At 39.3% G+C, this 27,245-nt stretch overlaps 1 protein-coding gene and 1 pseudogene across 12 annotated transcripts in view; one reads left to right on the top strand and one right to left on the bottom strand.

The window, feature by feature from the left end:
- C7H12orf54 (chromosome 7 C12orf54 homolog) overlaps positions 1-27,245 on the bottom strand; it is a 370,404-nt gene that overhangs the window by 255,112 nt on the left and 88,047 nt on the right. The gene's annotated exons all lie outside the window — the stretch shown is intronic.
- Positions 1,876-2,734, top strand: LOC143689926 (armadillo repeat-containing protein 1 pseudogene; annotated as a pseudogene).

The following is a 27,245-nucleotide window of genomic DNA, read 5'->3' as shown; positions in this document are numbered from 1 at the left end:
TTTTCTCTTTCCTGTCACATTTCATTATAAACTGCAAAGAGTAACCAAGCTGCACTTTCCACATTTAATTTGGAAATCTATTCTGCTAAATATCTAGGTCCATGGCTTTTAAAATATGCCTTCCATCTAAAGCCAGTCAATTTTGCCAGATTCTTTGCCACTTTAAAACAAGTTTCACCTTCCTTCCAATTTGCAATAAAAACATGCATCATTTCTGCCTAAAGCTTTATAAGAAGTATTTTTAGAGTCCACATTTCTACCAACAGTTTCTTCAAAGCATTCTAGGCCTTCTTTACCAAACTCATCAAAACTCTTCCAGATTCTTACCCTTATCCAATTAAAAAGCCATTCCAATTTGTTTAGTATTTGCAAACCACAGAAACATCCCACTTCTCTGGTACCAAAATCTGTTTTAGTTTGTAAAAGCTGCCAGAATATAGTATATCTGAAATGGAATGGCTTCTAAAAGGGGGAATTCATTAAGTTGCAAGTTTACATTCTAAGGCCATGAAAATGTCCAAATTAAGACAAGACTACAAAAATGTCCAAACTAAGGTATCCAGGTAAAGATACCTTGGTTCCAGAAGGCTAATGACATTCAGAGTTTCTCTCAGCTGGAAAGGCACATGGCAACATCTGTTAACTTTCTCTTCAGGCTTCCTCAATGGCTTCCCCAGGGCTCTCTCTGTTCCATTGACTCTGTCAGTTCTGGTGGCTCTAAAGCTTTTTCCAAAATGGTTCCCTCTTAAAGGACTCCAGTGAGAAAAATTAACTTGAATGGGTGGAGACACATCTTCATGGAAACCATATAATAAAAGTTACTGCCCACAATTGGGTGGGTCCCATCTCCATGGAAAGAATCAAAAAGACCCCATCCAGCAATACTGAAAGTGGATTAAAGAACATGGCTTTTCTGGGGAAAATAATAGCTTTAAACCAGCACAGTAACCCTACTGAAATCCAAGTTCCCAAACATCAACCAAGGGCCAACTTTACAAGCAAGCCTTTCTAAGGATAGCAGTCTCAGGTCTGCTCTGTTAATTTTGTTCTGCTCACTAGTTGTGGCCTTTTAAAAAGCTCTTCAAACTTTCTAGCAGATGTAGAACGTGCAACTTCTTCATCACTTTTTTCACTATAACTCTTCCCCCCTTTCTAAGAGCAAAATGTAGAAGACCTGAATCACTCCATGACCTCAGAGAGCAATGCTGCCCTTGCAGCCTGGACCACTTAATTATGTCTGGATTGTTACATTAGAGGTAAGTAAATGCCTTTGTTATTTAAGTCATTGTATTACTGAGTCTATTTTTCAGTTAATCCTTACTCTACTAATATTGTATCTAAGTCCAAACAAATATTACAAATACCAATGATAATAGTAACTAATTTACAAGAATGAATTTTTTTTAAATAAAACAAAAACACAGATGGTGTAAAAGTCAGAAAGTCGGTAACTAGAGGTAAATATTTTTAGAAACCTTATATTATCAAGGAGTATGAGAAAATGTTAACTTTTCACATTAATATTTTTATTATATAAATTTTATACAACTAAATGCACAGATTTTAAAGTGTATAAGTTGATGGATTTTGACAAATTTATGCACCCATGGAATGATCACACCAATCAAGATACACAGTATTGAGTGACAGGGTTCACAGCCCCTTTCCCTGCCACTCCTTCACAACTTGGCTCTTTGGCTTAGTCGGGTTGTTTGCGTTCTCCCAGGCCGCAACCGTGAGCCAAGAATCCTGCCCCACATGTCTGGGTTCCTCTACCTCGTCCATTGATATGAGACTGATGAGGCACCAGACTCTGGATTCCTAAGGATCTGAAGTGAATTTAAGAAGATTTTGTTCAAGCATATGGCATAGAAGATGAATTCTTCCTCCTCTACCATGAATGAAGAACCTAATGCTCTATCAGCAGTTAACAGCTTCTGGATCTAGCAGCAGACCCATTAAACAGAAGAGCCATTGTTCAGGATCAGGGATGTCTACCTGGCCTTATTTTATTTATGGACCATCCCAACCCCACTGTTCTCCATTCAGCTTTGCTCACTCTTCAATATTTGGCAGAATGCCATGCTAACAGAGAAAAAATTAAAGGAGAACTGGGTATGATGTTGTTTGCAAAATGTTATACAGAAGACTACAACACCAGGAGAAACAAAACTGCTAGCTTCTGAAATGACATTCTTCAGTCTTCCAATATGGCAGATGGTAATAGTTTCAGTGAAATGAATTCATGTCGAAGGAAAGCTCAGTTTTTTCTGGGAACTACAAACAAACATGCCAAAACAGTGGTTTTGCATATAAATGGTCTTGATGATACATCTTGGAGAAATTTATGTGAAGAGGTCTTGATAAAATTAAAGGAGTTTTAAGCTTTACTTTTCAAATGCCTGTTTGGCGATGTGGTGCGAATCCATTCAGGTTTGAAAGTAGAGACTTTGACATGAGCAATAGCATCAACAAAGGTTATGAGAGCACAACAAGTTGTGAAAAGTAAGAGTGGAGAAGAGATGCTGGTCCCATTCCAGGATTAGTCCTGTGGAAGTAAAACAAAATACCCGGCTTGAGGATTTGAATCCCACAAAGGTACAAGATAAAGCAGTGTCCCAGGTCAGCTCACACCCACGAGGTAGAGCTAACTGGTTGAGCACAGCTGCAAACTTTTTGTCCAGATCATTTTACTGGTGATTTAAATTGGGAGCTCAAGGACTGTGTGAACCAACAAGGGGCCAATTTTCTAATGTTGTGGTGAACTGTCAAGCACAATTTGCAATAAGTTATCATGAAGTTTTCTGATTACATAATTGTGTATGCTGCATTTTACATTTTATTGGACATTTTACCCCACTAAGTGGTAAAAATGACAGAAACTGCAAGTGGAATTGTTTGTTTATAAAGGTGTTTTTGGTTTTGTTTTCCTTTGTTTTGTTGCCTCACTTTTGCTTTTTTTCCCATGTGGGCCCACTGTTAAAACCAAGCACGTATGTGCAGCTTTACATTTTATTTTACATGAAGCATGTGATTAGGAAACTCATTTTTTTAAGCCTCAGGAACTTTCTGAAGGAATTTATTTTCAGCTCAAATTGTGCATGGACTACTGAACTTTTTTCTTCTGTTTCATGAAAGGTTTGGTAGTCTTCATTGAAAGTCAAAAGAAAACATTTCTCATGACCCTCCTTTTGTGCCTTTTTTATTTTGCCAACCGTGTTTATGGAAAAGACATTGTTAGTGACATTTTGTAAATTAAAGTATATTCATTTGAGCATAGTAATACCCTAAAATACAACTAAACAAAAGCTTTGCAATCTGATTTATTATTTTAATAAGAGTAACACAAAATCAGTTTAGAAGGTAACAACTATATCAGGAAAGTGCTTTTGAGACACTTTATTTGAATGTGACCAAATCTGGTTCTAGTTGACTGCCATTCCAGTTTGGTTTATATGGGCTTTTGAGAATTATATCCCTCATTATATTGCATGCCGCTATAAGTGATCTTTAGGCCTTACTTTGTGATTACATACTATTCTCTGATAGAAGAAATAATAGAAGTAAAGAACTGAGAAACTTGAAAAAGAAAAACAAATTGAATGCCTTTAATGCCGTAGTACCACTTTGGTAGAGTCTAACCTCAAAACGTTATTTGCCTGGCAGAAGCCTATTTATTCAGTGTATGATTCCTCATATGCCTTTTCTGAATTTATTATTAAAATGCTGCAGTGGCATTGCATGAAGAAGACCCTGGTTATTGCTTATAAAGAAATAAAGCCAACATCAGTCACTTAATCTTGTTTTTCATGTACAGTCAGAAAAAAAGAACTTCAGTGAAGGCAAGATAAATAAATAAACAAACAAATAAATATTTTTGGTAGATGAGTTAATTTCATGAATGTTTTATTAAATTTCTGAAATATTTGGCACTAATTTTTTTTTTTGAAGTCCCGGTAAATTTGAATGCTAGTATAATTAAAAACTAAAAGAAAGAAATTGAAATTCTTTTTCATCAACCTGTAGAGCTGCTATTGGAGAATGTGAAGTGAAAATTGAACCATTAAGGGTTTCTTTGTATTTCCATTGCTTTTCTTTTAGATGAAATTAAAAAGCATTCAGTGTATTGGGGAAAAAATATTGTAAAAATACTATCACCAATGACAATTTTGAGTTCACGAATATTGTGAGCTTCTAGGAGGGATATTGATTGAGAAGCATACTTGCAGATCAGGTGTTTGTTTATATTTTTTTCATGTGCCTAGGCTCTGATTCAGGTGACATGCACAAACTGAAAAATATAAGCTTTCATGAGCACATATTGTTTTAAATGCATAATAAAAACTTGCTGTCGGAACCAGATGTGTTGAAAAAAGAAAACAAAACCACCTCCTTTCTATCGCCATTAGTGCAAAGTTTTCTATTCTAACAAGTTTGTATTTTATTTTGCATTGCCACACATCTGCTTATTTTAAAAACTACATCCCTTTGGTAATAATGGCTCAGTACAAGTAGGTATTATAATTTGGTATTTGTGTGTTCTAACTCTAAGTGTTCTTTTATTGCAAGTCTTATAGAGAGTTAAGGCTAATGTAAAGACAGTTTTTTAAATATATTGTAAAATAATAAAAGGTAACAATTAAAAAAAAAAGATATGCAATATTTTTATCACCCCAGAAAGTTCCCTTTGGCCTCTATCTAGTCAACAACTCCCCATCACCCTGTCTTAGAGGCAACCACCATTCCATTTCTATTGCCATAGATAAGATTTTCGTGTTCTAAAACTTCACATAAAAGTTTGTATCTAGCTTCTATCAATTTTGAGATTCATCAATGCTATTTTATATATCAGCAGCTCACATTTTTTTATTTCAATCATGCTTCATTACAGGATACAGAAAAATCTCTTTAATCTCTTGTTAGTCATTGGGGTGTTTCTAATTTGGTGCTATTATAAATAAATCTGCTATAAATATTCATATGTGACTCACTTTGAGGATATGTTTTTATTTCTTTTGAGAAAATAACCAGGATTGAATGTGCTGAAATATACGAAAGGGATATATTTAATGTTATAAGAAATTTTTAGACAGTTTTCTAAAGTAAAAGTATCATTTTATATTTCCACCATCAATATATAAGTTTTATTTGCTTCATGTCCTCACCAACACTTGGTACTGTTAATCATTTTAATTTTAGTCATCTTAGTGTTTACGAAGTGGTTTTCACTATGCTTTAATTTGCATTAGCCTGAGAACTAATGATATTGATCATTTTTTTCATGTGTTTATTACCCATTTGTTCTAGTTTGCTAGCTGCCAGAATGCAATATATCAGTAACAGAATGACTTTTAAAAAGGGGGATTTAATAAGTTGCTAGTTTACAGTTCTAAGACTGAAAATGTCCAAATTATACAAGGCTATAGAAATATCCAATCTAAGGCATTCAAGGAAAGATACCTTGGCTCCAGAAAGCCAATAACATTCATGGTTCCTCTTTCAATTGGAAGGGCAAACGGTAAACATGGCAATGTCCACTAGCTTTCTCTCCAGGCTTCTTGTTTCAGGAAGCTCCCCAGGGATGTATTCCTTCTTCATCTCCAAAGGTTTCTTGCTGCATGGGCTCTGTGTTTCTCATGGCTATCTCATTGTTCTCTCTTGTGGCTCTGTGGTCATTCTCAGAATCTCAAGCCTTTTCCAAAATGCTTCTTCTTTTAAAGGTTTCCAGTAAAGTAATCAAGACTCACCTGGAATGGGTGGAGTCACATCTCTCACTAATGAAAGGTTAATACCCACAAATGGGTGAGTCACATCTTTGTGGACATAACCTAATCAAATTTTCAACCTACATTATTGATTGGAGATTAAAAGAAACAGTTGCTCCCACAAGATTGACTAAGATTAAAACATGGATTTTCTAGGGTACATAAGTTCTTTCAAACTAGCACATCATTGTATTAGTCAGGGTTCCCTAGAGAAACAGAACCAACAGGAGATATTTGTAAATACAAGATTTATAAAAGTTTCTCAAGCAACTGTAGGGACATAGGAGTCTAAAATCTCTAGGGAAGTCTGCAAGCTGGGAGCTCCAATGAAGGTTCTCAAAGAACTCTCCAGGAGAGGTTGGCTGGCTGAAACAGAAAGGAGATTCTCTCTTCTGAATTCTCCTTCAAAGCCTTGGGTGATTAGATTAAGCATCACTCATTGCAGAAGACACTCCCCTTAGCTGACTGCAGATGTAATCAGCCCTGGATGCAACCAATGTGCTCATGATTTAAGTCCATGAAATGTCCTCACAGCAACAGATAGGTCAGTGCTTGCTTGTACAGCACCGGGCACCATCACCTGGCCAAGTTGACACATGAACTTGACCATTACAATTCACCCCTTGTTAACTTGGCAGCTATACATATAATCTCAAACCATACTTAACTCTAAATAGAAAACAATAACAGATACATTTTTTCTCACCTAACAATACTCAACTGTCCTGCATACAACCAGAAATGTACTAAATCTCTCCAGAATAGGGTGCAAGTCCTTGGTAATATTCACTATTAAACTTGATATCCAGCAACCTAAATATTATAACATGAACAATACAACTTATGTAATATGCTAAAGGGGATAAAAAAGAGAAGAAAACAAAACATTTGCTTTATGTACAAATACATGGATATTCATTTCAAAGCAAAGAAGAAATATTCATACCGTTACAGTCTTAGCTTCTGTAACTGGTCACATGGTCACAGGTCTTAGTTATAACTTCCTGATTCTACTACTCATTCTCATGTTCCCTTTACCCTCAAGAAGTACCTCAGCTGACCATGGTTCTTTGCCTGGTGGGGTGACACAAACCTTATTGCTAAAGTTTTTGAGTCATTGTAGTACTGCCTGGACTATGTTGCTGCAGTTTTCCATTGAATTTAATCACAGGGCATGGTAGTACCAAGAGATGCCCTAGGGGATCTCCTGTATTCCAAGAAAACTCTTCTTTACCTCCATTGTATAACTGCAGTCTTATTTTCCCTTGATAGTCAGGGCCAATCACCCCAGCCAATAATATAATCCTTTTTTTTGCCTGTTGATGCAGAAGCATAAGTAGCCCAAAGTGACCAGATGGCAGTATTAGCTTCCAGTTCAATGGAATCATTAGTGTCTCCTGGTGGAAGCATTTGTCCTTCTGGAACTAACACCTGTAGATCAGCAGAGCTCAAGGTTGCAGGGACAAGAAACAAAAACTTTCCTAGTGGATCACTAGGGGTAATAGTGAGTTGTACCACTCCCATTTCTACCCCTTGATCACTGAACCCATGAATCCTGGTTATGGGAAAAACAACACCACAGATTGGATGCTGGGAGTCAGACCATATACAGACTCCTGTAGAACAATGTGCCAGCCCTGCAAGGAATTGCCACCTAGTTGGCACCATAATTGGGTCTTCAAAAGGCCATTCCACCATTCTATCAATTCAGCTGCTTCAGAATGATGGGGAACATTGTAAGACCAGAGAATTCCATGACCATATGCCCATTCCCACACTACATTTGCTGTGAAGTGGGTTCCTTGATCAGAAGCAATGCTGTTGGGATACCATAATGGTGGATAAGATATTCTGTAAGTCCACTGATGGTAGATTTGGCAGAAACATTGCATGCAGGGAAGGCAAACCCATATCCAAAATATGTGTCTATTCCAGTGAAAACAAATCACTGCCCTTTCCGTGATGGAAGTGATCCAATGAGATCAACCTGCCACCAGGAAGTAGACTGATCACCTCAGGAAATGGTGCCATATTGGGATCTGAGTGTGGGTCTCTGGTGCTGGCAGTTGGGGACCGAGCAGTGGCTGTAGCCAGGTCAACCTTGGTGGATTGGAAGTCCACGTTGCTGAGCCCATGCATAACATTCATCCATACCATCGTGACCACTTTGTTCATTAATTTACTAGGCAATGACAGGAGTTCCTGGGGAAAGAAGCTGACTGGTATTCACAGAATGGGTTATCTTATCTACTCGATTATTAAAACATTCCTCTGCTGAAGTCACCCTCTGGTGCACATTCACATGGGACCCAAATACCTTCAAGTTCATTACCCACTCAGAAAGGTCTATCCACATACCACTTTCCCAGACATCTTCCTCACCAATCTTCCAGTCACGCTCCTTCTGAGTCCCTGACCATCCAGTCAAACCATTAGCAACAGTCTATGACTTAGTATGCAAATGCACCTCCTGCCACATCTCTTTCCAAGCAAAATGAACAACCAAGTACACTGATTGAAGTTCTACCCACGGGGAGGATCTACCCTCACTACTGTTTTTCAGGGGCTTCCTGGAAAGGGGCTGCAATGCTGTAGCTGTCCGTTTTTTGGTGGTGCCTGTGTATCATGCAGAACCATATGTAAGCCAGGCCCAAGTTTTCTCTTTCTCAGGCAAGTGACTGTAAGGAACTCCCCAAGAAGCCATAGCTCTGGTCTGGGAAAGAGAAAGTAATGTGACAGGAGTTAGTGAGCTATGGGCATTTTGGCCACTTCCTCATGTAACTTACTTGTGCATTCAAGATTTGCTCTATATAGGTATATATAGGTGTGCATTCAAGACCTGCTCTATATGGATATATACCTATCTTGTATATACCATTTCCATTTTGTAATGGAGTGCTGCTTTGCATGCCCAACTTTATGGCTTGGTGGGTCAGACAACACCCAAATCATCATAGGCAACTCAGTTTTCATGGCAATTTGGTGTCCCATGGTGTGCTGGTTTGAAAGGATTTATGTATCCTAGAAAAGCCATGCCTTAACCCTAATCCAATCTTGTGAGAGTGACCACTTCTTTTAAACCCTATTCCTCACCGTATGTTGAATCTTGATTAGGTTATCTCTAATCAAGATGTAGGGGCCATGGGCAAGATGTGACTCACCCAACTATGGGTGTTAACTTTTTAATAGAGAGAGATGTGACTCCACCCACTCCACATGGGTCTTGATTAGTTTACTGGAATCCTTTAAAAGAGGAAGCATTTTGGGGAAAGCTTCAAAATAACAAGAGAACTACAGAGTCCGCCATCCAGTGACCTTTGGAGATGAAGAAGAACAACCCCCAGGGGAGCTTCATGAAGCAAGAGGCCTGGAGAGAAAGCTGCTAGATGTCACCACATTCATCATGTGCCTTTCCAGTTAAGAGAAAAACTCTAAATTCCATAGGCCTTTTTTGAGTGAAGGTAACCTCCTGTTGATGCCTTATTTTGGACATTTCTATGGACTTGCTTTAATTTGGACAATTTCACAGCATTAGAGCTGTAAACTTGCAACTTATTAAATTCCCCATTTTAAAGGCCATTCTGTTTCTGGCATATTGCATTCCAGCAACCAGCAAACTAGAACCATGGTTAAGTGTTCAGTTTCTACCAAGGCCTACTAGCAGGCCAAAAACTGTTTCTCCAAAGGAGAATAGTTATCTACAGAGAACGACAAGGCTTACACCCAAATTTCAAGGGCCTGCATTGTGGTTTTTCTACAGGGGCCTGTAAAAGACTCCAGACAGCATCTTTATTTGCCACTGACATTTCCAACACTACTGGATCTGCTGGATTATGTGGTCCAAGTGCCAGTGCAGCTTGTACATCAGCCTGGACCTGTTGCAGAGCCTCTTCTTTTTCAGTTCACCACTCAAAACTACCTGCTTTTCTGGTCACTTGGTAAATGGGCTGGAGTAGCATACCCAAATGGGGAATACATTATCTCCAAAATCCAAAGAGACCAACTAGATGTTGTGCCTCTTTTTTGGTCATAGGAGGGGCAAGATGCAACAGCTTATTCTTCACCTTAGAAGGGATATCTTGACATGCCTCACACCACTGGACACCTAGAAATTTCACTCAGGTGGGAAGCCCCTGTATTTTTGTTGGATTTATCTCCCATCCTCTGACATGGACTTACCAATAAGTCCAGAGTGGTTGTTACTTCTTGCTCACTAGGTCCAAACAACATGATATCATCAATATAACGGACCAGTGTGATGTCTTGTGGGAGGAAGAAATGATCAAGTTCCCTGTGGACAAGATTATGACATAGGGCTGGAGAACTGATATACCCCTGAAGTAGGACAGTGAAAGTATATTGCTGACATTGCCAGCTGAAAGCAACTGTTTCTGGTGGTCCTAAATAACAGTTATTGGGGAAAAAATATTTGCTAGATCAATAGCTACATACCAGGCACCAGAGGATGTGTTGATTTGCTCAAGCAATGATACCACATCCAGAACAGCAGCTGGAGTCACCACCTGGTTGAGTTTATGATAATCCATTGTCATTCTGTTACGTGGAAAAAGGTGCAAGGCTTTAAGCCTCCTGGAATGCTATACAAAAATAGAACAAACCGGGCTGAGGCTCCAAAGTTTCAAGAAGTAGGTTTTATATTCTATGGCCATAGGGCTCAGCTGAGTAGTCTCTGAAAGACTGAGCCCCAAACAAAAGGTTCACATCAGTTTTTATAGACAGGATGACATGTTAAAGACAAGGTAAATGATTGGCTGGATTAAGTTAAGAAGGGCACAAAACTGGGTTACAGAAGCATATGAGCCAAAAGGGAGGGGTCTCCATCCCAGGAATGTCTTATCTTGCCTACTTGCAGTTTCACCTGTTCCTGAAGGCTAGGGGTTGGGGGGTTGGGGATTTTCCACAGAGTAGGCAGCTGAATCAGAAGAAGAAGGGAGGCAGAGGCCTGCCTGCTCCAAAGCCTGCTTGCTACAATCCTCCAAGACTTATCTGTTTTTTGATAAGCCAAATAGGAAAGCTGAATGGAGATGTGGTGGGAATCACCACCCCCTGCATCCTTCAAGTCTGTAAGAGTGGCACTAATATCTGAAATCCCTCAGAAATCTGGTATAGCTTCTGATTCACTATTTTGCTAGACAGGGGAAGTTACTAGTGTCTACCATTTGGTCTTTCCTACCATAATAGTCCTCACTCTACAAGTCAGAGAGCCAATGTGGGGATTCTGCCAGTTGCTCAGTATGTCTATGCCAATTATGCATTCTGGAACTGGGGATATAATTAGAAGATGGGCCCGGGGACCCACTGGACCCACTATGAGACAGATCTGAGCTAAAATTCCATCACCTGACCTCCATAAGCTCCAACTCTGACTGGTAGACTAGAGTGACATTTTGGGTCCCCTGAAATTAATGTCACTTCTGAACCAGTTCAGGGATATATTCTGAACCAGATATATCCTGAAATATCTGATCATTTCCTTTTCCCTAATGCACAGTTACCCTGGTAAAAGGCTGTAGGTCTACTTGGGGAAGGCTTGGAGGAAGAGTAACAGTATAAATTTGTGGTAGTGTAACAGGGTCCTTTCACAAAGGGACCTGTCCTTGCCCTCATTAAGGGGCTCTGGGTCTGTAAACTTTCTCAAGCTTGGAAACTGATTAAGGGGCCATGACCCCTTGTTTTTGTAATTCAAGTTTGACTTCTGTTCACTTGACCTAGAAGTCTTCTACTTATACAGCTCAAACAAGAATGCAGTAGACTTTCTACATCTATTATACTTCCAGGTATCCCATGATCTACTAGACAACATCATAGGTCCCTGTGAGTCAGAGTATTTGGACTCCTGCTTTGAGTTTGCTTCCATTATGGTGGCCACACCTACCTTGTCTTTGGTGATAAAGTGCCACCACCTGGCTTTTGCCAATTCAGGATCTGATATTCCCCCTTGTGTTTAAGGATTCCATCTCAATGACAATAGTTTCCACAGTAATATCTGACCAACAAAGAAGGGAAATTAAAGAACTCTTCAGTGATGCTGGAGCTAGTCTCACAAATTTATTTCTCGCAGTGCCGGTAAAATGTGTCCTCCAGACATTCCTGGGGTGTGTGAACAGGCTTTCCATGATAAATCCACTCTAACATTCCAATCTCCCTAAGCCTTTGAATCCTCTTACCTATATTATACCAGGGCAGTTCAGCATTTCAACCTCAGGTAATGTCAGCCAACTTTTGATCCATGTTTCAGCAAACCACCCAAACAAACAATGCATTTTCTAACCCCTTGAGCTACAACATCAAATGCAGACTCTCTACTTAGTAGGCTCATATCCATAAATTCAGCCTGACCCAGCTTCATATTCCTTCCACCATTAATATCCATTCCCACATATTCCCCTGATTTTGTGCTATATAAATTGGAAAACTCATGCAGTTCTTTTGGAGTATAGTATACCTCCTCATGGGTGACATTTTGTACCTCACCCTTTGGGGCGTGTTGGGACTTTAGTCTTGTTATAGGTCTGGAAGAAAAGAGGGGCATGGGGGTGGGTCATTAAAAGAATCAGAAATTTCTTTCAATACAGTTACCTCAGGGCATTCCTTTGTAGCTTCATCTGGTGAAATAGGATTAGCTGTTCCAGACAGAGGAGCAAAAGCTATTTCCCCAGAGGAGGTAGTTACATGTCTCCCAGAGACTAAATGCTTACTTTCTTCAGGTCGATGGTAGAGGTTGGACTGCAGACTCCTCAGGGCAGACTAGTGAACAGGAAGCCATTTCTTTAAGGCAGACTGGACCTCGGGTAATTCTTTCTTCAGGGCAAGCTAGAGGTGGGGCAACTATATCCTCAGGGCAAGCCAGTACAGGTTTATCTATAAAAGACTCAGCAGAATCTAGGGTTTCAATGTCATTATCAATCCATATGTCTCCATTCCAATTTTCAGGGTCCTACTCCTTTCCAATCAATGCCCTCACTTAAACAGAAGACACTCTGCAAGGTTGAGATTTCACAATCTGCTACTTTAACAATGAGACTCTGGGTCAGAGTTTCAGAGATCTCGAGTCTGCTGCTACAGGAAATAAGATTTTCCTTCAGGTAATTCAGAGAATTTTTCATACAGTGCTTAAGCCACAAATTTGAAGCTTTTAGTGCATCCCTTTCTTTTATGACTGTATCGAGCATATCTAGGAACAACCAGCCAACATCGTTATACCTCTTAACTCCACAAGACACTGTCAAAATCAAAAACACTCTCACACAGAGCTTTGACTCATATAAGCATACAATTAGCAGAATCAAATAGGGATATTTTGTGTATCTTTCTTGCCAACTCACCCCATGGACTATCAGTGCTGTCTTGATTATTGGAAATAGAGTTATCAGTGCCTTTGAATCTAATTAGAGTAGAAAACCAATTTTAAAAGCCCATTTTTAAGATTCTGTTTCTCAATAACCACTCCCAATACCAAGCTATATTGGTCAGTGTTCTCTAGAGAAATAGAAACAACAGGAGATATCTGTAAATATGAGATTTGTAAAACTCTCACACAATCATGGGAATGTAAGAGTCCAAAATCTGTAGGGCAGTCTGTGACTGGTAGTTCGAATGAAGGTCCTCAATGAACTTTCCAGGAAAGGCTTGCTAGCTGAAATATAGAGAGATTCTCTCTTCTGAATTCTCCTTTAAAACCCCAGGTGATTAGATTAAGCATCACTCATTGCAGAAGACACTCCCCTTAGCTGACTGCAGATGTAATCAGCCATGGATGCAACCTACATACTCATGATTTAAGTCTCTGAAATGTCCTCACAGCAAGATATGCCAGTGCTTACTTGACCAGACAACTGGGCACCATCACCTGATCAAGGTGACACATGAACCTTACCATTACACCCATTTATATAAATATTTTGCGAAGTGCATGTTAAAGTTTTTGCCCATTTTAATTGAGGTGTTTTCAGTTTATATTGAATTATAGAAGTTTCATTTCAAGAAACAAGTACTTTATCAGATAGATGAATTGCTAATATTTTTAGCCAGTCTGTGTCTTTATCTTTCATTTTCTTAATGATATCTCTTAATGAGTTTTTTCTAATACTGGCAAAATCCAATGTATCATTTCTTTGTAGTTAAAGCCTTTGTTTTCCTCTCTAGGAAATGTTTGCTTGCTACAAAATCATGAAGCTACTCTCCTGTATTTTCTTCTGGAAGCAAAATCTAAAGACCATTTAGATTTTTAGTTTAACTTTCACATCTAGGTCTATGGTCTATCTCAAGTAAGTTTTATGCATGGTGTGAGGAAGGGGTAAGGTTCATTTTTTCCATATGGTTATTTGGTTTCCAGGATCAACCATTGAAAATATTTTCCTCTCCCTATTAAATTGTATTGGTGCCATTGCTGAAAATCAATTAATGGTATATTTGTGGGCATATTTTTAGACTTTCTCTCTGTTGCAGTAATCTATTTGTTTCTCTTTACACCAATACCAAACTACAGTGATTATGCACCTTTACATAAGTCTTAAAACCAGGTAGTGTAAGTCCTCCAAATAGCTATTTTTCAAAAATGTTTTGGCTGTTCTAGGTCTTCACATTTCCACATAAATTTTACAATCAGCTTGAGAACTTCTACAAAAAAAAAGGACTGCTGCAATTTTGGGTTAGGATTGCAAATTGGGGAGATTTAGCAGTTTAACAACTGTGCTGGTTTGAAAGGAGGTATATCCCCTAGAAAAGCCATGTTTTAATCTAAATCCCATTTTGCAAAAGCAGAATAATCCTTACTCAATACTATATGATTGAATCTGTAATTAGATCTTCTCCCTGGAGATGTGATTTAATCAAGAATGGTTGTTAAACTGGATTAGGTGATGACATGTCTCAACCCATTTGGGTGGGTCTTAATAAGTTTCTGGAGTCCTATAAGAGAGGAAACATTTGGAGAATGAGGGAGATTCAGAGAGAGCAGAGGATGCTGCAGTGCCATGAAGCAGAGTTCACCAGTCAGCGACCTTTGGAGATGAAGAAGGAAAACGCCTCCCGGGGAGCTTCATGAAACCAGAAGCCAGGAGAGAAAGCTAGCAGATGATGCTGTGTTTGCCATGTGCCCTTCCAGCTGAGGGAGAAGCCCTGACTATGTTTGCATGTGTCTTCTCACTTGAGAGAGAAACCTTGAACTTCATTAGCCTTCTTGAACCAAGGTATCTTTCTCTGGATGCCTTAGATTGGACATTTCTATAGACTTGTTTTAATTGGGACATTTTCTCGGCCTTAGAACTGTAAACTAGCAACTTATTAAATTCCCCTTTTTAAAAGCCATTTTGTTTCTGGTACAAACTAGAAGAACAACATTGAATTTTCCAGTCTATGAACATGGTATCTCTCTCCATTTGTTCAGGTAGTCTTCAAACTTCTCTTGGCAAAGTTTTATATTTTTCAGTACAGAGGTCTTGAACGTTTTTATTAAATTTATTCTAAGTATCTTATGTTCTCAATACCATTGGATATTGTATTCTAAAATTTCATTTTCCAACTATTTGTTGGTTTTGTATGCAATTACAATTGATTTTACATGTTGACCTTGTATCTTAAGGCACTGTTAAATTAATTTATTCATTCTCATAGTTTATTTGTAATTTCTTATGATTTTCTACATAAATATCCATGCATCAGAATTTAATTATTTATTACTTCTTCTTTTCCAATCTGTAAGCTATTTATTCATTTTTCTTTACCTAATTTCACTGGAGAGGATCTCAAGATCAATATTTAATAAAGGTGGTAAGAATTGACATCCTTGCCTTGTTCTCAAACTAACTAATATCTTTTCCTTGTCCAATATCTCTTCAGTAAATATGATATTAACTGTAGATTTTTGTACATTCTTTATGAAATTGCAGAAGTGATCTTCTATTCCTGGTTTTGCAAGATTTTTTTTACTCATGAATGGTCTTGAGATTTTACAAACAACTTTCTCAATTTATTGAGAGCAAAACATGATTATTCTTCTTTATTCTATAAAGGGGGAATTACACTGATGTTTGGCATGTCAAACCAACCTTGTATTCCTGGAATAATCCCTACTTGGTCATCCTATATAGTCCTTTTCGTATATTCCTGAATTTTATCTCCTAATATATTGTTAAAGATTTAAGCATCTGTATTTATGAGTGATATAGGTCTGTAACTTTTGTTTCTAGTAATCTTCTTGCATGTTTTGCTATCCAAGTAATGTTTGTGTCATAAAAAAAGTTTAGAAATGTTCCCTTCTTCTCTATTTCCTGAAAGAGTTTGTGTAGAATTGTTCTACACAATTATTCCTTAAATGTTCAATAGAATTTGCCAGTAAATCCATCTGTTCCTGGAACTTTCTTTGTAAGAACAGTGTTGATTAACATTTGAGTTTGTAAAGTCAGATAAGCATGATAAAAATTCCGTGGAACAATTAAAATGGTAAAAGTAGAAGGTACATTAAATTAATGAGGGGGTGAGAACAATAAAACTCAATACAGAAGAATGCAAGAAAATAATAAAATAGAAAAAGCAGGTAAAATATAAGGCACAAAAGAAAAGAAAAGAAAAAATAACAAAATATTCATAATCACAAAAGAGTAAATAAAACAAAATCTCCAATGTAAAGACAAATATTGTCAGAGGATTAATTTGTTTAAAATCCATCTATCTATTGTATACAATAAGCATGCCTAAAACATAATAACATGGAAAAGTTAAAAATCAAATGATGAAAAAATATGCATAAAATATTAACCAAATCATCACTAAATTAATGTCAAACAAAATAAACTATACTTCTAAAACTTAGAGCATAAAACATTACTGTATAATGATGAAAATTGTACTCTCCTAAGAAGTTATTTTAACTCTAAGCATGTATTCACCTAATATCAAAACTTCAAAATATATAAGGCAAAAATTGATATGTTTACAATGGAAGAATTAACAAAAGCATCGCAAACTGGCAAATTTTAACATGCCTCCTGAAGTAGGCTGAATTATGGCCTTAAAAAAGTTATGTCTACAGCCAAATCCCTGGAACATGCAAATGCTACCTTATTTGGGGGGAAAAAAGGGTTTTCTTGAGGGAACAGAGGTCCAGACTTGTTTTTCAGAGGATCATCTTTTGCATTGTCAGGACCTTTTATGATATACATACATGTTTTTAGTTTAAAACTGAAATTAAAACAGCAACTTAACAAAAAAAAAAAAAGGAAAAATGCTGATTTTAGTTGGCCTTATTTAGCCAGATTGGTTTCTCCTACCACTCTCAAGGAATACTCTCCAGACCTTTAAATGGAGCCAAGACTTGAAAATAAATCTCAAGTAATCAAGACAGTTCAGATGTATTAAAACATCTCTGGATTGGAGGAAATTGATTTTTTTCTTGCTGCTGGCAATGTGTACAACAAAAGTCCCAGTTTCTAACAAAGGTATTTGAGAAAGCTTGTGTTTGGATCAAAGACCAAATGATTGCAACTCTGACACCCAATATCTTCTTGCTCATATAATTAATATAATGCTCCTTTAACAAAATGTAACAACCGTATTAAGTTGAATTGATGAAATGCAGGCCAAAACCCTCTGTGCTGGTTTGAAACGATGTATGTACCCTAGAAAAGCCACGTTTTAATCCTAATCTCATTTTGAAAAGGCAGCCATTTCTCATAATCCCTATTCAGTATTGTATGTTTGAAACTGTAATTAGATCATCTCACTGAAGATGAGTTTTAATTAAGAGTGGTCATTAAACTGGATTAGCTGGAGGCATGTCACCATCCATTTGGGTGGGTCTTGATTAGTTTCTGAAGTCCTATGAAAGAGAAAACATTTTGGAGAATAAAAGATCTGAGAGAGAGCAGAGCAGAACGACATAGCCATGTGAAGCAGAGTCCACCAGCCAGCAACCTTTGGAGATGAAGAAGTAAAATGCCTCCCAGGGAGCTTCATGAAACAAGAAGCCAGGAGAGAAAATTAGCCAATGATGCCATGTTTGCCACATGCCCTTCCAGCTGAGAGAGAAACCCTGACTGTGTTCACCATGTGCCTTTCCAGATGAGAGAGAAATTCTGAACTTCATCAGCCTTCTTGAATTAAGGTATCTTTCCCTGGATGCCTTAGAGTATACATTTCTATAGACTTGTTTTAACTGGGACATTTTCTCAGCCTTAGAACTGTACACTAGCAATGTATTATATTCCCCTTTTTAAAAGCCATTCTGTTTCTAGTATGTTGCATTCTGGGAGCTAGCAAACTAGAACAGATTTTGGTACCAGAAGTGGGGTGCTATTGTGGCTTGCAAATATCAAACATGTTGGAACAGCTTTTTCAATGGATAAGGGGGAGATTTTAGAGGAGTTATGAGGACCTTGATAGAGAAGGTCTAGAATGCTTTGAAGAGACTGTTGGTAGAAATGTGGATTCCAAAGACACTTCTGATAAAGTCTTAGACAGAAATGAGGCATGTGTTATAGACTGGAAGGAAGGCGAGCCTTGTTTTAAAATGGCAGCTAATCTGGCAAAATTGACTACTGGCTTTTGCTGGAAGACAGATTTTAAAAGCCATGAACTTGGATATTTAGCAGAAGAGGTTTCCAAATTAAATGTGGAAAATGCAGCTGGGTTTCTCCTCGCAGCTTATAGTGAAATGTGACCGGAAAGAGGTAAGCTGAGAACTGAGCTCTTGCGTACTAAGAAAGCAGGAATTGATGTTCTGGAAAATTCTGGGCTTCCAGGAGGGGAGACCCCAAAGAATGGTGCCCCATGTGAGGATCTGGCTAAATGTGGATCCAGCACACCCTCACAGAAAGACTGCAAGTGGATACTGACATGGAAAATAATTTTCCCATTTCATGCTTTCTTTTTCACAAGAACAGCTCAAATGGGTAATCTATGAGGCCCACCATTTCACTAATTGGGGAAACTCCTGCAGGAAGGTTACAGAGTACAGCCAAACCTGCAGTAGGAGGATCATACTGAAGGAGACAATGGAAATCACACTTTGACCCTACTTGAATACTCCCTTACCCCTAGGAGCAAAGTCATTCCTAGGTATCAGATTAACTCTACAAATAAACTCTACAGATAAAATGATCAAGGGATTTTCCCCCATCTTGTCTCTAGCACCTCTTACTCTGAAGGATACAGAGTGAGGATCCCTCCTTTTCTGACTGTTTGCAGTTTAGAAAAGGGAATTTAGAAATATAAGTAAGGATTATTCAAATTATGGTGAATACATTCCTACTGCAGCAAAGCAGGTCACTTTTTGTGAGTGAGCCAGGTCAGGTGTAAGATAATTCATCCAATTCTCCCCATTTCCACTGTCACCACCCTAGTCCAAAGTAGAGGTAATTCTTGTGAGCTGGGGAGCTCATGCCTTGCCTTAGGGGACAGCAAATATGTGTTTGTTGCTGTTCATAATAGAGTTGCCACACATACAATTCCTGGTGTCAGACAGCTGAGCTCCGACCCTTGGGTCTTGAGAAAATTCCCCACACAACCTATTTTTCTCCCAGCAGCCAGTGTGACCTTTTCATTAATTTTTGTTTACAAATACTCTATACCTACCAAGCAAAAAATCCCTCATTCCTCACTCCTATCCCCTTTGTAACATGCAATCTACTTTCTGTCTCTTCAAATTTGGTAACTCTAGTTGCCTCATATAAGTGACAGGATATAATATTTATCTTTATGTGTCTTACTTTACTGAGAATAATGTTTTCAAGGTTCATCCATGTTACAGCATGTCATGGTCAGGTTCATGTGTCCACTTGGCCAAGTGTGGTACCTCTTTGTCTGGTTGGGCAAGTGCTGGCTTGTATGTTACGATGAGATCATTTCATAGAATTCAATCATGAGCATATCAGCTGCATCCACAGCTGATTCCATTTGTAATCAGTCAATGGGAGTGTCTTCTGCAATAAGTGATGCTTAATCTAATCACTGAAAGCCTTTTAAGGAGGATTCAGAAAACACAGGCTCTTCCTGCTTCAGTTGGCGAGTCTCTCCTGTGGAGTTGGTTCAGACCCTCCACTGGAATCATTGGCTATACAGCCTGCCCTGCAGATTTTTGACTCTGTGTTCCCATGGACATGTGAGACACTTTTATAAATTTTATATTTGTGAGTGTTCCCTGTTGATTGTTTCTCTAGAGAACCCTAACTAATACATCTTGGTACCAGGAGTGGTTCTTAAGAAACAGAATCTTAAAAATGGGTTTTTATGAATGGTTTTCTATACTGACTGGACTCAAAGGCACTAAGGACTCTGATTCCCATAATCAGAATGACACTTCCAATCCATGGAATGAGTTGGCAAAACAGGTAGTCAAAATATCACAATTCAATTCTCCTAATGCTTCACTTGTACAAAGTCAGGCTCTGGGGGATAATGTTTTTGACACCTTTGCAGAATTTTGTGGAAATAAGAGGTACAGAGATGTTGGCTGGTTGTTGCTAGATACACTGGCTGTTGTTAGATACACTGGCTGCATTAAGGAGTGAAAGGGATGGGGTTAAGTCTTCAAATGAGAAGCTTAAATGCCGTCTGACAGATGTGGACGTTTCTATAATATCCGGAAGGAAAATCTTATTTCCTGTAGCTTAGACTTGAGATCTCTGAAAATCAGACTCAGAATCTTATTGTTAGAGTAGCAACTTTACAATGTAAACTGAAATCTCAGTTTTGCATGGTGTTTGCCGTTAAGTGAAGGCATTGACTGGAAAGGAGTGGGACCCAGAAAAATGGGATGGTGACATATGGATTGATAATGATGTTGGGGGTGAGGCTGAAACCCTAGGTCATGCTGAGTCTTCTCTAGATAACCTTGTAATAGTTTGCCCTGAGGACATAACTGCCCCACCTCCAGTCTGCCTTGAGGAGTTGGCCACCCAACCTCTTCCTGAAGGGATAGCCCTAGAGTGATTAATCCTGTTTCACCAGAGGAAACTGTAAATGAAGGCCCTGAAGCAAATGGCTTGGAAGATATTTTTAATTCTTTTCCTAATGCACCCCCACCACCCCTCATTTCTTTCAGACCTATAACTAGATTAAAGTTTCAACAGGCCCCTAAAGGTGAGATACAAAGTATCACACATGAGGAGGTATATCATACTCCAAAAGAACTGTGTGAGTTTTCCATTTATAAAGACAGAAATCAGGGGACTATATGTGGCAATGGATTTTAAGGATCTGGGATAATGGTGGGAGGATATAAGGCTGAGTCAGGGTGAATTTATTGATATGGGCCCACTAAGCAGAGATTCTGCATTCAATGTTATAGCTCAAGGGGTTAGAAAAGGTATTAACAGTTTGTTTCGATGGTTGGTTGAAACATGGATCAAAAGGTGACTGACATTATCTGAGGTTGAAATGCCAGAACTGCCCTAGTATAATGTAGATGAGGGGATCCAGAGGCTTAGAGAGATTGGAATGTTAGAGTGGATTTATAATGCAAAGCCTACTCTTATACCCCAGGAATGTCCGGAGGATGAACCTTTTACCAGAACAGTGAGAAATAAATGTGTGAGACTAACACCATCATCCCTGAAGAGCTCTGTGGTTTCACTTCTCTGTATGTGAGATATTACTATAGGAACTGCTGTCACTGAGCTGGAATCCTTAAACACAATGGGGATGATGGGATCCCAAGTTGGAGGAAGCCAGGTGGCAGCACTTAATCGCCAAAGACAGGATAGATGTGGCTATTATAATAGACAGCAAACTCAAAGCAGGCATCAAAATTATATGACTCACAGAAATTTGTGGCATGGCTAATAAATCATAGGGTATCTAGAAATACAATAGAAGGGCAGTCTACTAAATTCTTGTTCAAGCTGTATAAACAAAAGAGTTCTAGGTCAAGTGAACAGAAGTCTACCCTGAATTACAAAAACACAGAGTCACAGCCCCTTAATCAATTTCCAGACTTGAGACAGTTTACAGACCCAGAGCCCCTTGAATGAAGGGAATGAAGGGGAATGAAGGTCCCTTTTGGGGGGAACCCAGTTACACTGCCACAAATTTATACTGTTAATCTTCCTCCAAGCCTTCCCCAAAGAGACCAACTGCCTTTTACCAGGGTAACTGTGCATTGGGGAAAAGGAAATGATCAGATATTTCAGGGATTATTAGACACTGGTTCAGAAGTGACATTAATTCCAGGGGACCCAAAACATCACTCTGGCCCACTAGTCAGAGTGGGGGCTTATGGAGGCCAGGTGATCAATGTAGTTGTAGCTCAGGTCCATCTCACAGTGGGTCCAGTGGACCCCCGGACCCATTCTGTAGTTATTTCCCCAGTTCCAGAATGTATAATTGGCATAGACATACTGAGCAACTGGCACAATCCCCACATTGGCTCTCTAACTCATGCAGTGAGGGCTATTATGGTGGGAAAGGCAAGCGGAAGCCACTAGAACTGCTCCTACTGAGCAAAATAGTAAATCAGAAGCAATACCGTATTCCTGGAGGGATTGCAGAGATTATTGCCACTCTTAAGGACTTGAAGGATGCAGGGGTGGTGATTTCCACCACATCCCCATTCAAGTCACCTATTTGGCCTGTGCAGAAAACAGATGGGTCTTGGAGGATGCCAGTGGATTATTGTAAGCTCAACCAGGTGGTAACTCCAATTGCAGCTGCTGTTCCAGACATGATTTCATTGCTTGAGCAAATCAGTACATCCCATGGTACCTCGTAAGCAGCTATTGATCTGACAAATGCTTTTTCCTCAATAGCTATTTGTAAGGACCACCAGAAACAGTCTGCTTTCAGCTGGCAAGGTCAGCAATACAGTTTCACTGTCCTACCTCAGGGGTATATCAACTCTCTGGCCCTATGTCATAATCTTGATAATTTCTCCCTTCCACAAGATATCACACTGGCCCATTATATTGATGATATGCTGATTGGGCCTAGTGAGCAAGAAGTAGCAACTACTCTAGACTTATTGGTAAGACATTTGCATGTCAGAGGATGGGAGATAAATCCAACAAAAATACAGGGGTCTTCCACCTCAGTGAAATTTCTAGGTGTCCAGTGGTGTGGGGCATGTCGAGATATCCCTTCTAAGGTGAAGGATAAGTTGCTGCATCTGGCCCTGCCTACGACCAAAAAAAAGAGGCACAATGCCTAGTTGGTCTCTTTGGTTTTTGGTGACAACATATTCCTCATTTGGGTGTGCTACTCTACCCCGTTTATCAAGTGACCAGAAAAGCTGCTAATTTTGGGTAGGAACCTGAACAAGAGAAGGCTCTGTGACAGGTCCAGGCTGCTGTACAAGCTGTTCTGCCACTTGGGGTGTATGATCCAGCAGATCCAATGGTGCTGGAAGTGTCAGTGGCAAATAGAGATGCTGTCTGGAGTCTTTAGAAGGCTCCTATGGGAGAATCACAAAGCAGAGCCTTAGGATATTGGAGCAAAGCCTTACCATCTGCTGCAGATAACTACTCTCCTTTTGAGAAACAGCTTTTGGCCTGCTACTGGGCCTTAGTAGAGACTGAATGCTTAACCATGGACCACCAAGTTACCATGAGACCTGAGTTGCTTATCATGAGCTGGGTGTTGTCTGACCCACCAAGCCATAAAGTTGGGCATGCGCTGCAGCACTCTATTGTAAAATGGTAATGGTGTGTATGAGATAGGGCCAGAGCAGCTCCTGAAGGCACAAGTAAGTTACATGAAGAAGTGGCATAAAATGCCCATGGTCTTCACTCCTGCCACATTACCTTCTCTTTCCCAGACCGGAGCTATGGCCTCTTGGGGAGTTCCTTACAGTGAATTGACTGAGGAAGAGAAAACTCGGGCCTGGTTTACAGATGGTTCAGCACGATATGCAGGTACCACCTGAAAGGGACAGCTGCAGCACTATAATCTCTTTCTGGGGTGTCCTTGAAGGACAGTGGTGAGGGGAAACCCTCCCAGTGGGCAGAACTTCGAGCAGTGCACCTGGTTGTTCATTTTGCTTGGAAGGAAAACTGACCACAGGTGTGTTTGTATACTGACTCATGGGCTGTTGCTAATGGTTTGGCTGGATGACCAGGGACTTGGAAAGATCAGAATTGGAAAATTGGTGACAAAGAGGTCTGGGGAAGAAGTATGTGGACAGACCTTTCTGAGAGGTCTAAAAACATGAACATATTTGTGTCCCATGTGAATGCACACCAAAGGGTGGCTTCAGCAGAGGAAGGTTTTAATAATCAAGTGGATAAGATGACCCGTTCTGTGGATACCAGTCAGCCTCTTTCCCCAGCAACACCTGTCATTGCCCAATGGGCTTATGAACAAAGTGGTCATGGTGGTAGGGATGGAGGTTATGCATGGGTTCAGCAACAAGGACTTCCACTCACCAACGCTGACTTGGCTATAGCCACTGCTGAGTGCCCAATCTGCCAGCAGCAGAGACCCACACTCAGCCCTGATATGGCACCATTCCCCAAGGTGACCAGCCAGCTACGTGGTGGCAGGTTGATTACATTGGACCACTCCCTTCATGGAAGGGGCAGCGATTTGTTCTAACTGGAATAGACACATACTCTGGATATAGGTTTGCTTTCCCTGCATGCAATGCTTCTGCCAAAACTACCATCTGTGGGCTTACAGATTGCCTTATCCATCATCATGGTATTCCACATAGCATTGTTTCTGATCAAGGAACACACTTCACAGCAAATGAAGTGTGGGAATGGGCACATGCTCATGGAATTCTCTGGTCTTACCATGTTCCCCATCATCCAGAAGCAGCTGGATTGATAGAACGGTGGAATGGCCTTTTGAAAACTCAATTACGGTGCCAACTAGGTGGCAATACCTTGAAAGGCTGGCACAATGTTCTCCAGGAAGGTGTATATGCTCTGAATCAGCATCCATTGTATGGTTTCTCTCATAGCCAGGATCCATGGGTCCAGGAATCAAGGGGTGGAAATGGGAGTGGTACCACTCATTATTACCCCTAGTAATCCACTAGGAAAATTTTTGCTTCCTGTCCCTGCAACCCTGAGCTCTGCTGGTCTACAGGTTTTGGTTCCAAAATGGGGAGCGCCTCCACCAGGAGAAACAACAATGATTCCATTGAACTGGAATCTAAGACTGCCACCTGGTCACTTTGGGTTACTTATGCCTCTCGATCAACAAGTCAAGAAGGGATTACATTATTGTCTGGGGTGATTGACCCTGACTATCCAGGGGAAGTAGGACTGCAGCTACATAATGGAGGTAAAGAAGAGTTTTCTTGGAATATAGGAGATCCCCTAGGGCATCTTTTAGTACTACCATGCCCTGTGATTAAAATCAATGGAAAACTGCAACAACCCAATCCAGGCAGAACTACCAATGGCTCTGAAACTTCAGGAATGAAGGTTTGGGTCACCCCACCAGGCAAAGAACCACAGCCAGCTGAAGTGCTTGCTGAGGGTAAAGGGCACATGGAATGGGTAGTGGAAGAAGGTAAGTGATAAAGATGAACTTCGACCCCATGATCAGTTACAGAAACGAGGACTGTAATGCTGTTTTGTTCATGTTGTGCTATTTAAGTTGTAAGATATCAAGTTTAAGAATGAATATTACCCAAGGATTTACACCCTATTCTGGAGAGATTTAATGTGTTTCCAGTTACAGTTGAGTATTGTTAGGTGAAAGAAAAAATGTGTATTTTAATTTTTTATTTAGAAATTAGGTATAGTTTAAGGTGGTATGTATAACTGCCAAGTTGACAAGGGGTGAACTGTCATGGTCAGGTTCATGTGTCAACTTGGCCAAGTGGTGGTACCTGTTTGTCTGGTTGGGCAAGTGCTGGCTTGTCTGTTGTGATGAGATCATTTCATAGCATTAAGTCATGATCATGTCAGCTGCATTCACAGCTGATTTCATTTGTAATCAGCCACAGGGGAGTGTCTTCTGCATTGAGTGATACTTAATCCAATCACTGAAAGCCTTTAAGGGGGATTCAGAAGAGACAGGCTCTTCCTGCTTTGGTTGGCGAGCCTCTCCTGTGTAGTTGGTCCAGACCCTCCATTGGAATTGTCAGCTTCACAACCTGCCCTGTGGATTTTGGACTCTCTGTTCCCATGGTCACATGAGACACTTTTATAAATTTTATATTTGTGAGTGTTCCCTGTTGATTCTGTTTCTCTAGAGAACCCTAACTAATACACAGCATATGACAGAACTTCATTTCTTTTTATGGCCAAATAATATTCCATTGTTTCATGTACCACATTTTGTCTATCCATTCATTTGTTGATGGGAACTTGTTTCTATATTTTGGCAATTTTGAATTATTGTCAAATTATTCAAATTAGTGCACGTGAACATTGGTGTACATGTTTGTTCAAGCCTGTTTTCACTTTCTTGGCTATATACATAAGAGTGGAATGTTCAAGCTTTGTGGTAATTCTCTATTTAACTTCTTAAGGAACCACCATAATGCTTTCCACACTGCAACATTTTACATTTCCACCAGAGATGCACTGGAGTTCTAATTTCTCCATATCCTCTTCAACACTTGTTATTTTCTGTTTTGTTTTGTTTTGTTTTAAATAAATCCATCCTTTTGGGTGTGAAGTGGTGGTATCTCACTGTAATTTTGATTTCCATTTCCCTAATGGCTAAGATTTTGAGCATCTTTTCATAAGACTATTGGCTATTTGTAGATCTTCTTGGGGAAAATTTCAGTTTGAGTCCTTTGCTCATTTTTTAATTGGGTTGTTTGTCTTTTTGTCTTTGTATTGTAATAATTATTTGTATATTCTTGATATTAGGCCCTTATCAGATAGATGATTTGAATTACCTTCTTCCATTCTGCAGGCTTTTTCACTTTCTAGATAATGTTCTTTGATGCACAAAAGTTTCAATTTCCAGTGAAGTCAAATTTACCTATTCTTTCTTTGATTGCTCTTGTTTTTTATATCATATCTAAGAAAACACTGCTGAATCCTAGGTTATGAAGATTTGCCCCTCTGTTATCTTCTAACAACTTTATGGTTTCAGCTTTTACATTTAGGTCTTTAATCTATTTTAAATTATTTTTTGCGTTTATGGTGTGAGGTAGGGGTCCAACTTCTTTCTTTTGAATATGGATATCCAATTTTCCCAACATCAATTGCTAAAGCAATTACTCTTTCCCTATTGCATGTACTTGGCACCCTTCTTGAAAATCATTTGTATGATTTCAATATTTTTTAATTATAGTTATTTTCTTGTTGATTACCATGAGGATTACATTTAAGACCCTAAATCTACTCACTTTACTTTGTATTGATCCTAATTTCACTTCAATAGCCTACACATATACTCTTTCTATATTTCTCTGGCCCTCCACTATATTGCACACATCTCAAATCACATCTTTATATATTTTGTGCCCAGTAATAAGGGCTTATGATTTTTCAGTATTGGAATTTTAAGCCATATAATAAGTAAAATGTGGAGTTCCACATAAAAAATGCAGTAATACTG

Source organism: Tamandua tetradactyla, chromosome 7 (assembly GCF_023851605.1).
Source record: "Tamandua tetradactyla isolate mTamTet1 chromosome 7, mTamTet1.pri, whole genome shotgun sequence".
NCBI lineage: Eukaryota > Metazoa > Chordata > Mammalia > Pilosa > Myrmecophagidae > Tamandua > Tamandua tetradactyla.
The sequence above is the reverse complement of the archived record's forward strand: the minus strand, read 5'-3'. Positions and strand labels throughout refer to the sequence as shown.